Source organism: Podarcis filfolensis, assembly GCF_964270895.1.
Source record: "Podarcis filfolensis genome assembly, chromosome: 8".
NCBI lineage: Eukaryota > Metazoa > Chordata > Lepidosauria > Squamata > Lacertidae > Podarcis > Podarcis filfolensis.
The window spans coordinates 75,140,036-75,152,901 of NC_139611.1; the positions used below are offsets into that span (position 1 = coordinate 75,140,036).

A 12,866-nucleotide genomic window follows, 5' to 3' on the forward strand; every position below is an offset into this window, starting at 1 on the left:
AGTTCAGCCCTCCCTTTGTTTTGTTACAATATGAGCAGCTTAGACAGAAGCAACAGATGCTTGTCAGCAAGAACATTTTGTTCTGAGGGAACTCCCAAATGGTGTATTAGCAGACAGTTCCTGAAAGAAATTGTGCTCTGTCCAAACCCAGCCTCGACCACAACCTCACTACTAAGAATGTTTCAATAATGTTTGTGCAGGAAAGCCTCAGGCTTGAGCTAGCTTTATTTTATTATGTATCTTGTGTGTTTTTTATGCCGTAATTTTACTTCTGTTTTGGGTGCCACACTTCTGCACGGGAACAAGAGCTGGATCGGGGCTCATCAGCTGGTGAGGTGCAGGCTCTGTCACACTTTCCACTGAGGGATTCACAACTGCACTCCCCTCAAGGGAGAAGTTTAAAGGAGCCCCCACCTCCACCTCAGATTCTCTGCAACCCCTTGAAGGCAGTCAGGCTGAATAGTTGCTGAGAGCACCTGAAGGCAGCCAGGCGCTCCTCAGCTGAGCTGCCCGATCCAGCTCCTACTTGCGTGCAAGCAGGAATGGAGGCGGGGATCTCTCAGAAGTGGAGTGGAGGCTTCGCTCTCCCAAGCTGAGCTGCCTGATCCCACTCCTAATTGCGAGCGTGCAGGAGCAGGGCGGGGATCTCTCAGAAGTCCAGCTGAATTGTGCTTGGAAACGTACTGGATGTTCCGTTGAACATCCGTCTTGGCTGCAACAGCGACAGTGCTTTGGCATCCAGCCCACTTCCACTGTGCACATGAGGAGGTTTGAACTGCAAGTCATTAGCTATAACACATAATGTGCATAGGAATTCATTTATACTTTTTTTCCAAAATATAATCTGGCCCCCCACAAGGTCAAGGAACAGTCAACTGGCCCCCTGCTGAAAAAGTTTGCCGACCCCTGGTTTAGGGCTTTAAAAGGTCAGCATCAACACTTTGAATTGTGCTCAGAAATGTACGGGGAGCCAATGTAGGTCTTTCAGGACTGGTGTGATATGGTCTTGGCAGCCACTCCCAGTCACCAGTCTAGCTGCCACATTCTGGATTAGTTGCAGTTTCCAGGCCAGCTTCAAAGGTTGTCCCATGTAGAGCACATTGCAGTAGTCCAAGCAGGAGAGAACTAGAGCATGCACCACTTTGGTGAGACAGTCCACGGGCAGGTAGGGTCTCAGCCTGCGTTTCAGAGGGAGCTGGTAGACAGCCGACCTGGACACAGAATTAACCTGCGCCTCCATGGACAGCTGTGAGTCCAAAATGACTCCCAGGCTGCGCACCTGGTCCTTCAGGGGCACAGTTACCTCATTCAGGACCAGGGAGTCCTCCACTCCACTCCACTCCACTTGTCTTGTAAGATCTTTATACCGCTTGCTTGTAAAAACAAAAACAACCTCAGAGCTTACTCTCTAACTTACTCTCACCAATGCAAATAGGGCATGTGGGCCAGCAATAGCTAAAACACACGTCTCTTGCTACTAAGTATATAGCACAATGTAGCACAAAAAGATACTCACAATAGCAAAGCTTCCCCCCTCCCTCCCTCTTGCTCATTGCTTGCTCAACAGGCTTCCCTCGGAGCTAAGCACACCTTGAGATAAACTGCCACAGTCCTGTGTTCAGGACTGTTTAGATGGGGCCTGAGTTCTGCATTATGAAAAACTGGCTTATTTTTAAGTTCAGCCCTCCCTTTGTTTTGTTACAATATGAGCAGCTTAGGTGGAAGCAACAGATGCTTGTCAGCAAGAACATTTCGTTCTGAGGGAACTCCCAAATGGTATATTAGCCAGTTCCTGAAAGAAATTGTGCTCTGTCCAAACCCAGCCTCCACTGGGGTAGATGGTAGCTCTTTTTTCTTTTTTTTAATAAAATTTTTATTGGTTTTTTAACACATAATAATAGACAATACAAAACAATACAAAAACAAACAAACATATAAACATGTATAATTTCTTCACATTTTTTCTTAAACCTTCTTTCATCGACTTCCTCATACCTCCCCTTTCTGCATCCCTGTTTTAAAGTTTTCCAGCAAGCCCCAATGTCAACTTATAACACTTTTTCCCCCTTTGAATCCTTTTTCTCATATCCAATTATTTGTCCCCGCAATTCTGTTTTACCTGACCCAAAACATTTTAGCACTCATTAATTTTGCAACAGTTCTTGAGATAAACTTTAAATTTCTTCCAATCTTCTTCCACCGTCTCTCTCCCTTGGTCACGGATTCTGCCAGTCATCTCCGCCGGTAGCTCTTAACAGGACTTAACTTGCGTCGACCACAACCTCACTACTAAGAATGTTTCAATAACGTTTGTGCAGGAAAACCTCAGGCTTGATCTAGCTTTATTTTATTATGTATCTTGTGGTTTTTTTGTATTGTAATTTTACTTCTGTTTTGGGTGCCACACTTCTGCACGGGAACAAGAGCTGGATCGGGGCTCATCAGCTGGTGAGGTGCAGGCTCCGTCACACTTTCCATTGTGGGGTTCGCAGCTGCACTCCCCTCAAGGGAGAAGTTTAAAGGAGCCCCCACCTCCACCTCAGATCCCCTGCAACCCCTTGAAGGCAGTCAAGCTGAATAGTTGCTGAGAGCCCCTGCAGCACCTGAAGGCAGCCAGGCGCTCCTCAGCTGAGCTGCCCAATCCCACTCCTACTTGTGTGCAAGCAGGAATGGAGGCGGGGATCTCTCAGAAGTGGAGTGGAGGCTTCGCTCTCCCAAGCTGAGCTGCCTGATACCACTCCTAATTGCGAGCGTGCAGGAGCAGGGCGGGGATCTCTCAGAAGTCCAGCTGAATTGTGCTTGGAAACGTACTGGATGTTCCGTTGAACATCCGTCTTGGCTGCAACAGCGACAGTGCTTTGGCATCCAGCCCACTTCCACTGTGCACATGAGGAGGTTTGAACTGCAAGTCATTAGCTATAACACATAATGTGCATAGGAATTCATTCATACTTTTTTTCCAAAATATAGTCTGGTCCCCCACAAGGTCAAGGAACAGTCAACTGGCCCCCTGCTGAAAAAGTTTGCCGACCCCTGGTTTAGGGCTTTAAAAGGTCAGCATCAACACTTTGAATTGTGCTCAGAAATGTACGGGGAGCCAATGTAGGTCTTTCAGGACTGGTGTGATATGGTCTTGGCAGCCACTCCCAGTCACCAGTCTAGCTGCCACATTCTGGATTAGTTGCAGTTTCCAGGCCAGCTTCAAAGGTTGTCCCATGTAGAGCACATTGCAGTAGTCCAAGCAGGAGAGAACTAGAGCATGCACCAGTTTGGTGAGACAGTCCACAGGCAGGTAGGGTCTCAGCCTGCGTTTCAGAGGGAGCTGGTAGACAGCCGACCTGGACACAGAAGTAACCTGCACCTCCATGGACAGCTGTGAGTCCAAAATGACTCCCAGGCTGCGCACCTGGTCATTCAGGGGTACAGTTACCTCATTCAGGACCAGGGAGTCCTCCACTCCACTCCACTTGTCTTGTAAGATCTTTATACCGCTTGCTTGTAAAAACAAAAACAACCTCAGAGCTTACTCTCTAACTTACTCTCACCAATGCAAATAGGGCATGTGGGCCAGCAATAGCTAAAACACACGTCTCTTGCTACTAAGCATATAGCACAATGTAGCACAAAAAGATACTCACAATAGCAAAGCTTCCCCCCTCCCTCCCTCTTGCTCATTGCTTGCTCAACAGGCTTCCCTCGGAGCTAAGCACACCTTGAGATAAACTGCCAGAGTCTCTGTGTTCTTGTGAACTAGACCTTATGTGGTTTAATCTAGGGTGCCTCTTCCCCAGCCCAATTTGTTTCTATTAAAAGATTTTCATGAGTAACAACAGTAGTATTCAGTGTATTCACTGAATGAAAACAGTAGTATTCAGTATTCATGAAAGATTTTCGTGAGTAACAATAGTAGTATTCAGTGTCTCTGTTTTCGAATTGTAGTGAGCTGAATTATGCCATTCAGTTGGAGAAGTTATCGTTATAACTTGGAGAAATTATATAAGTTCATAATGTGGAGTTGTGGAGAAAAGAGAAATTGGGGGGGGGGGGAGAGAGGATGAAAAAGAAAGGAGGAGGAGCAACAGTAAACTTTCGTTTCCTTACATAGTGTATGAGTTTTTGTTAGTGTCCCGTGGATAGGTCTCTCGTTTTTGCCGGTGGAACGAAAGATCAGGGGGTGCCAGGGCATGGCTGGTTGTAGCTGATTGGTTGCATGTTGTTATCAGTTTATGCCAGGGGTCAGCAAACTTACCACGCCTCAGGCCGGTGTCTCCAGCACCGATTGCGCGGCGGGCCGGAGGGCGGGGGAGTGTGTGCCCACGCTATTTCTGGCACACTTCCAGGTCGGAGGAGCACTGGAAATAGCTTGTGTGCATGTGCATGGGCCTTCTCCAAACCGGATGTGCACCGGAAACAATGTTTGCGCATGCAAAAATAATGCTTGCACATGCGCGCAAGCTATTTCAGGTGCTCCTCCAACCCAGAAGTGGGCAGCTGCACAGCGCAGTGCCGGTAAGAGCAGGCAGCAGCAGGTGGCGGGGGTCACCACAGGCCAGAAAAACGAGGCCCTCGGGCCTCATCCAGCCCGTGGACCTTAGTTTGGGGACCCCTGGTTTATGCACACCTTACATTCCACCCAGCCCAGAGCTGCAGGATCCATCCTTGCTCACAAGCATGTTTCTATTTCTTAAATTTAGTAATTCTTCCATAGTTTCACCCCACCCCATGCTCTCTAGAGCAGTGGATGGACTTCTTGAAAATTACTGATGGCCATGGTTTTTTCATCCGTTGTAGCAATTGTAAAGTGCTGTGGCAAACACTGTATGATTCTTAATTGTATTTTCAAAGTCATGCCACCTGAATGAAACTCACAGACCATGGCTGGTCCATGGACCACAGCTTAGGACCCCCTGTTGTAGAGATTCTAGAAGCACCAGGAGGCAGAAGGCCAATCATATTCCAGGTTTTTGAGCCAATCAGAGAATGGAATCAAAGACGTGGCGGAAGAAGCAAAGTCCAGAGAGAGAAGAAAGCCTTTTGGAGCATCTTGTATCCTGGTACTCTCAAATAATTTTAGGTAGGGTGGGGGGGATGCTGAGAGCTGCTGTTTAAATTTCCCACAATGCTTCTGAGGCATCATGCCTCAACCCAGTGATTTGTGGGAAATTTTAGTTGTCTGCCCAAGCTGCTTGACACTGCTTGAAGTGCTACTGTTGCCTATCATGTGTACCACTGCCAGTTAAACCCACCAGGGTTCACCCACATTGGGTAAATACCATCCAGTGTACAGAGATACCCTTGACCCATAGCTGACCAATCGCCAGGTACATTGGTCAGCTTCTAAGTTCCTTGTCAGGCTTCGGGGAATTGGCTTCCTCCCCCATGGCAGTAAAGAAAGGATCAAACAAAAGGAACATCTTACCAGTTAGAATCTTTAATAATCACAGTGAGAGAATAAAAGACACGTCTCCTAGAATGGTGGTGCTCCCAATTAAGGTTCACACCACCTCCGTCTCTATTAATCTACTTCTGCATTTTGTAATCTGAGCTTGTACCCTCTGCGCTTTCTGTTCTGAGATTTTCTGAGCTCTTCTCAACCTTGGGGAGAGCAGAAGAATGCTGTATAATGACTGTGAATCTGTTAACCCTCTCTCTTCCAGTGTTTCATCTCCTAGTTGTTCCCCATCCAGCATTTCCCAGATTCTGCCTTCTGAACTTTGCCCCTCTGCAAACTACTGTTCCAAATCTATACTGTCCCCCTGCTCCTGGGAAGATTCAGGATCAGGATCAGAATCAGGGGGAGGGGGAGGGGTGGCTCCCCCACCATTCCTCCTCAGTGCAGCCCTCCTCAGCACGGTCCCTGACATTCCTTCACCTCTCACCTAACAGTGCAGCCTTCCTCAGCCTTGGGCCCTCCAGATGTTATTGGACTCCAACAATCCCAACCAGCATGGCAATGGTCAGGGGGAGATGAGTCAAACAACAACTGAACAGTGCCATATTGGGGAAGGCTGGAAACTCTCCAAGAATGCAACAGATCATTAATTACCTCCATCACCATTGGGAGGCAGCACTCAAGGATGCACACAACTCTCTTGGCTGGAGGGCAAGGCAGGACATTTTGAAAGGTCAACATGTTTCCTGTGGACATAGCCCCCAAAATGAGTTGGTTTAGAACCAGTAGAATGGAGTCAGTCAGAAAAGAGGTAGCTGAATAATATTTCTGCCTGCTTATCACCTTGTATAAGGTAAATTGAAATTATGCACCTGCGTGGTTAATCTGTAAGGGAATAGGAATCAATTCCTGTACCTCAGGTATCATTTGATATATTAGTACAGTGGTACCTCAGCATGCGAACGGGATCCACAAGATGTGACGGCGCGTCTGCGCGTTCGCGGGTCGCATTTCGCCGCTTCCGCATGATGTCATTTTGAGCATCTGCGCATGCGCGAGCGGCGAAACCCAGAAGTAACACGCTCTGTTACTTTTGGGTTGCGCGGAGCACAACTCGAACGTGCTCAACCCAAAGCACATTCAACTCGAGGTATGACTGTATTGTGATTACAGGGCTGTGCCCCTATTATAAATTCTCTCATTTGCAGTGGCTGCCCTGTTGCTTTGCGACGAAGTCTGCCTGCAGAGAAGCAGCTCTGAAGAATCCAGCACCTTGGTGCATTTGAGGAACATTTTGACTGGAAGAAGCACCCTGAAAAATGAAGACAAATAGGAGGTTAGGCTCTGGTGCTCACTGGTACAAGACTTGCATGTTCAGAGAGAGGCACTCCTTCAGGAGCTCAAGGTGTGATCACTTCCTTGCTTCCGTCAGCAGGAACTTGTGTGGTGATCAGATTCAGCAAGGTGGGGGGAAACCTTTTCAGTCTGAAAGCCACATTTCCTTATAAGCAAACTTTTTTTGGTGCAGGGCATGCCAACAGTGGTCAGGGGCAAAACTGGATGGAATCTATTTATTTCGTAAAATTTATATACAACGTGATTGGAAGAAAGGGAAACATCACCCTCAAAGCTGTCAAAGAGACTAAACCAATGAAATCATCAAGTACAGCGGTACCTTGGGTTAAGTACTTAATTTGTTCCGGGGGTCCATTCTTAACCTGAAACTGTTCTTAATCTGGAGCACCGCTTTAGCTAATGGGGCTGTTCTTATCCTGAAGCAAAGTTCTTAACCCGAGGTACTATTTCTGGGTTAGCAGAGTCTGCAACCTGAAGCATATGTAACCTGAAGCGTATGTAACCCGAGGTACCACTGTATTTGAAACATTTAAAAACACTTAAACCTAAACACCCACATTAACACATGTGTCAACATTCTACATATCTGAGTATGATTGCCTAAACAAAAATTTTTTTAAGCAGGCACTGAAAAGAGCACAGTGAAGGTGCCTGCATGATGTCAATCAGCAGGGAGTTCTAGAATTTAGGTGCTGCCACAATCAAAAGGCAATTTATTACAAATGCAGAAGAAATATTATGTGGCAATTGTAGCATAAATAAGTAGGTAATCCTCACTCCACATAATCAACCACAAGACAACACGGTGTGCGCACACACCATTTGAATGGCAATGCCCATCAACTTGGGGGGGGGAGGCAGCCCCCTCAGATATTTTAATGGGGGGGGGGGTCAAACGGACCTTGACCCTTTGGAGTTGGCTCCTATACCTCCAGATATTGCTAGACTTTGTTAGAGAAATCAATAAAGTTTGGCTCAGAATTAAGGATCAAGGATATTGAACCTAGCCTTAGTCAATCAGAGAAGTGAAAGTAACACGGAATGGACGGTAAGGATGGCGTTTGATTATCCATGTATTGCTTAGCTACAAATAAAAGTTGGGCAAAAATATTCTAGCATGTTTTACCCCCAACTGCCAGTAACAGCAGCAGAAACTGCTATGCAAGCTGAATTTAAAGGACGAGCATCTATTTTGGAACATGCTGAAATATTGCTTCAAACTTTCCATGTTATATTTGAGGAAGTCTCTGTGCTTCGTGCGATCAGCAATGTATAAATATTGCTGTGCTCTGGATGGTGTTTGGAGGGCTCTCTCGCTCTCATGAGATCAGAGATTACTCTCCAGAATAAAGAGCTCAAAGTGAATCGAGTGTCTACACAACAACTTCAAAACCCTTCAGCTGCAGCCAGCCAACCTGGCCAACAATCAAAGATGATGGGAGTTGGAGGCCAGCAACATCTGGAGGGCATTATGTTGTCTACCCTTGGCCCAGAGGTACTCAGACTGTGGGGCTACCCCTCACTCAAGAAAATTAAGACTCATCTACCTGAGGCATCTTTGGAGGCAAATCAGATGCCCATGGGAAGCCTGCAAACAGGAAATAAGGGCAATAGTCTGTTGCCTTGTTTTTGTCTTATTTTTGTCAAGTCTGAAACCTGCTACCTCTCCAAATTCAAAAATTTGTTCTAAAACCCTTGGTACACTGACTGTAGGCTACCATCTCTGATTCTTATGCAACTGGGGAGTTTTGCAGAAGAAAAGAGAAACACTTCTCAGAACGAGGAAGGAACCTTAAACCAGGCTTCCTCAACCTCAGCTCTCCAGATGTTTTTGACCCACAACTCCCATGATCCCTAGCTAGCAGGACCAGTGGTCAGGGATGATGGGAATTGTAGTCTCAAAACATCTGGAGGGCCGAGGTTGAGGAAGCCTGCCTTAAACAATACTACACCCATTCTCTTCCCAGTTCTCAAAACCAAAAGGGTGAGTAACAGTAAGGTCACAGCAGCTTTTCCAAGAAGGACATTAGAGGGAAATAAAGAAATATTGTTCTATTCAATGTCGCGACATTTTCCAAATGTTTACAGAGACCAAAACCACCATCACTTTAGGAGGAAACTGAGGAACTGTTACTAACATGCAACAGGAAAATATGTTTCCTGTCTAAACTCTGTTTTCATTGCTACGTATTAATTTATAGCAGTGGTAGGGAGCCTCTGACTGCAACAAGCCTTCTGGAGGCCACAATGGGCCTCGCTGGGCTTTCCCATGGCCATGACGGACTTAGTTGGGCCTCCTCCTACTGTGTGACATCACACACGTGCCATGCGTATGATGTCACAGGCCCATGTCGGGCACCCACAAAGTGGGGCAGGATCTGGCACCCCTGACCCACAAGACCAGTTCCTAACTTATTTGGGAAACCCGAAGTTTTGGCATTTCCTTAACAAGTGTTAAGATTATTTCTCCCTTGTGGCTGCTGTGGCTGAGATGGGAGATTACGTCACTACTCTTAATAACGCAAATGATATAATAATAATAATAATTATTATTATTATTATTATTATTATTATTATTATTTAATATTTATACCCCGCCCATCTGGCTGGGATGTCCAAGCCCCTCTGGGCAGCTTCCAAGACATAAACATAATAAAACATCAAACATTAATAGTAACCATCTGACCCAATATAAAAGTCACAATATCTTTAAAATAAACAACTTTTATCAAACATAGCAACATTCAAAGATCCATCAGAATCTAATAGTAAAGAGTAAAATGAATCATCAGCAAATAATTAAACAGTTCAACCACAATAAAGAATTACCAATATATAATCAATGAGAGTAACAACAAATGTTCCATAAGTGCTATACAGATGACAACCCCCATCTACGTGCATTCAATATGTGTGTGACTGCACACACATGCATCACACCAAACCCGGAAGTGACCTGATAATGTCACAAAAAAGTCACAAAAAGGGTTGGAAGGGGGAAGGGGCAGAAAGGAGTGTTTGCAGGCTTCTTCACTAGTAATAATAATAATGATAATTTATTATTTATACCCCGCCCATCTGGCTGGGTTTCCCCAGCCACTCTGGGTGGCTTCCAACAAAACACTAAAATACAATAATCTATTAAACATTAAAAGCTTCCCTAAACAGGGCTGCCTTCAGATGTCTTCTAAATGTCTGGTAGTTGTTTTTCTCTTTGACGTCTGGTGGGAGGGCGTTCCACAGGACGGGTGCCACTACCGAGAAGGCCCTTTGCCTGGTTTCCTGTAACTTGGCTTCTCGCAGCGAGGGAACTGCCAGAAGGCCCTTGGCACTGGACCTCAGTGTCCGGGCAGAATGATGGGGGTGGAGACGCTCCTTCAGGTATACTGGACCGAGGCCATTTAATTCTTCAAATATACAAGATTTCGCTTAAATGTGCAGCGCCTTGGAACATAAACCCTGAGTAAAAGGGGGCTTGGACATATTGGGTCCAAGGAGCATCAGCAAACAAAATATCCAAGAGGCTTCCTGTCTCCATAGTCGATCTGCAGATTTTGCTGCGTTCAGAGAACAGGTTTGAACCCTGGGTTCTGCTGAAGTCAGGTCTGTTCAGTTCCTTCCTTGTTTAAAAAACATTTGTACCTTACCCTGTCTCACAAAGAGCGGAAAGGGGCCCACATAAAAATCCAACCCCAGATGAACTACTTCAAGCATCACTTACAACATCAAAGATACATTAAAATGCTACAACACCACAGGATACAAAAAGAAAAGAAGAAACATCCGCAGCAGAGTGACTCTGATAAACCAAAGAAGCTGAAGTGGTTAAAAAAGAAGCAGCCAAAAACCAGTGCAATAAAACAGCCATCTACAAGCCAAAAAACTTCTTTGAAGGAAAAGATTGTTTTAATTGTTATTTACTACTTTCTGGAAAGTTATTAAAAAGGGGAAGGGGAGACATGCTTTCTCTGGAGGAGTTCCAGTGCTTTTGTGTGTGGATGGAGCCCATGTTCGCTTCCTATTACCTCTCTTAGACTCTTCATCAGCTTTAGAAATTTCAATCTCAGAAACAGCAGGCGTGAGAGTGAATTCCCTGCCCCCTCCTCTGCTGTAGCTTTCCTATGATTCCGTGCTTCCCCCCACCCCCCTCTTTCCCACCTATCCTCCCTCCCTTATTTTAAAGACCTTCCTCCTCCTGTCTGGACGTCACTGCCATCTGAAGAGAGGGAGAGGGAGGCAGCTGCAGCTTGAAAAATCACCGATGTGGACAAGAAGCGGTTGCAACTGTGGATGTTACACTTGGGTGTTTTAGAGTTTGCTTTTCAGAGTCTAAAGCAGGAAGGAGAGAGGTGGGATCACGTGTGAGAGAAGGCTGCAGGTTCTTCTTCTGCCTCTTTCCCACTTCGAGCTGGAGATCTCCACTGCCTTTTCCTTCATCGCTCTTCGCCTCCTCTAGGATTGCCTCCAGGCTATCAGTCCTTTGCAAAGAGGGATTCGATCACATCCCAGAAATTGCCCAGTGAAAGTGGATTAAAGCGTTCTGTCGCAACAAATCTACTCTCTCTTGAGGACGTTTTGTGGTGTGGAAAAGATGTGGAACAAAGGGGAATAAAGGGGAAGATGTATCACCAACCGCTGCAAATGCAAACCTTGATTTGGATTTGTCATTGAAGTCTAACCTTCCTGCAAAACAAATTGGAACAAACGCTCCCTATAGGCTGGACTTCATCTTACCTCTGTGTAAGCTTTGTGCAAGCACATTGGACGCATGCAGCCCCATTACTCTGCTTTTAGGATAGTGTGTTGATGGGAAAGAATAAATTTAATGGAGGTACCAAGGGGGGAACGGGGGGGGTGAAGTTTGGAGGCGATTCATGATCTGGCTCTGAACTGGTTGCAAGAGGTAATTCTTTCATTAGCCATTTGCTCCCTCCCTGCCAAGACTGATAGATGAACTGTCGTTGGAGACTAGGTGGGGATGCACTAAAATGAATGATAAGATTGCCCATAGGAAATAATGGGACTCAAATGCCATTTAACATGACGTGGCTCCATTGAAATACATGCAAGGAATGAAGCTTGAGAGGGAACTGAATGGATCACAATGTTAGTTAACTGCATTGATGTGGAGAAACGTAAATACTACTGTTAGGGGTCATCTACACTTCTGTTTGTCGTGTGTTTTATTCCATTTTGTCCCTTGATTTCCAGGCATGGGTCCATGAGATTTTTTTTCTTTTGCCCCACTACTTCCCCACTGCTTACTGCTGAATCAGAACATATGTTAATCCACTGGCATTTGTGCAGATTCAGTGGTAAACAGCAGGTTTTCCTAGGGACAAAAGGTGGGACAAAAGAAACATCTCTCAGACCCCTCATAGGTCAAGGGTAAGTGAGCCCTTCGACAAGGGGCATAGTGGGTATCTGGAGACTCAAATATATAATATAAGAGAAGATAAATTTTGGATTTGCCAGCGGAAAAGGGGAGACTGTTTCATGTGTGGTGCTGCACATGTAAAAAAGTAATTGTTTTGGAAGGGGGGAATAATAATTTATGACATGTTCCCAATTAAATCTCAAACCCGAATCTATGTTGTGCTTATTTAATTATGTGGGGAAAGATAATTTCCTAGGTAAACAGAAGCCAGTTTTTTATATATACATAATTATATAAGTTATGTGTATGTGTGTGTTTGCTTTTCTACAATTTGTATTTATGGAATTGGTATATAAAAGCTATAAAAGGTAGGAATAAAAAAGTAAATCCACTGGATTGAATTCATAGAACTGTAGATTGGTAGAGTTGGAAAGGGACCCTGCAATAGCAAGGATATGCAGTTGTCCCATATGGGGATCGAACTTGCAGCTGTGGCATTATCAGCACCACGTTCTAACCAACGGAGCGATCCAAGCTCTTTGGGAAGAAGCTGTAGCTCAGTGGTAGAACATCTGTTCTGAAGGTCCCAGATTCAGGTAAGGCAGGGAAATATCCCTGCCTGAAACCCTGGAGCGCTCAATATGTCAATACAGTGGTACCTCGGGTTAAGTACTTAATTCGTTCCGGAAGTCCGTTCTTAACCTGAAACTGTTCTTAACCTGAAGCACCACTTTAGCTAAT

The 12,866-nt window shown here is 45.4% G+C and overlaps 1 long non-coding RNA gene across 1 annotated transcript in view; it reads left to right on the forward strand.

The window, feature by feature from the left end:
- LOC310769270 overlaps positions 1-12,866 on the forward strand; it is a 199,390-nt gene that overhangs the window by 184,113 nt on the left and 2,411 nt on the right. The window lies entirely within an intron of this gene.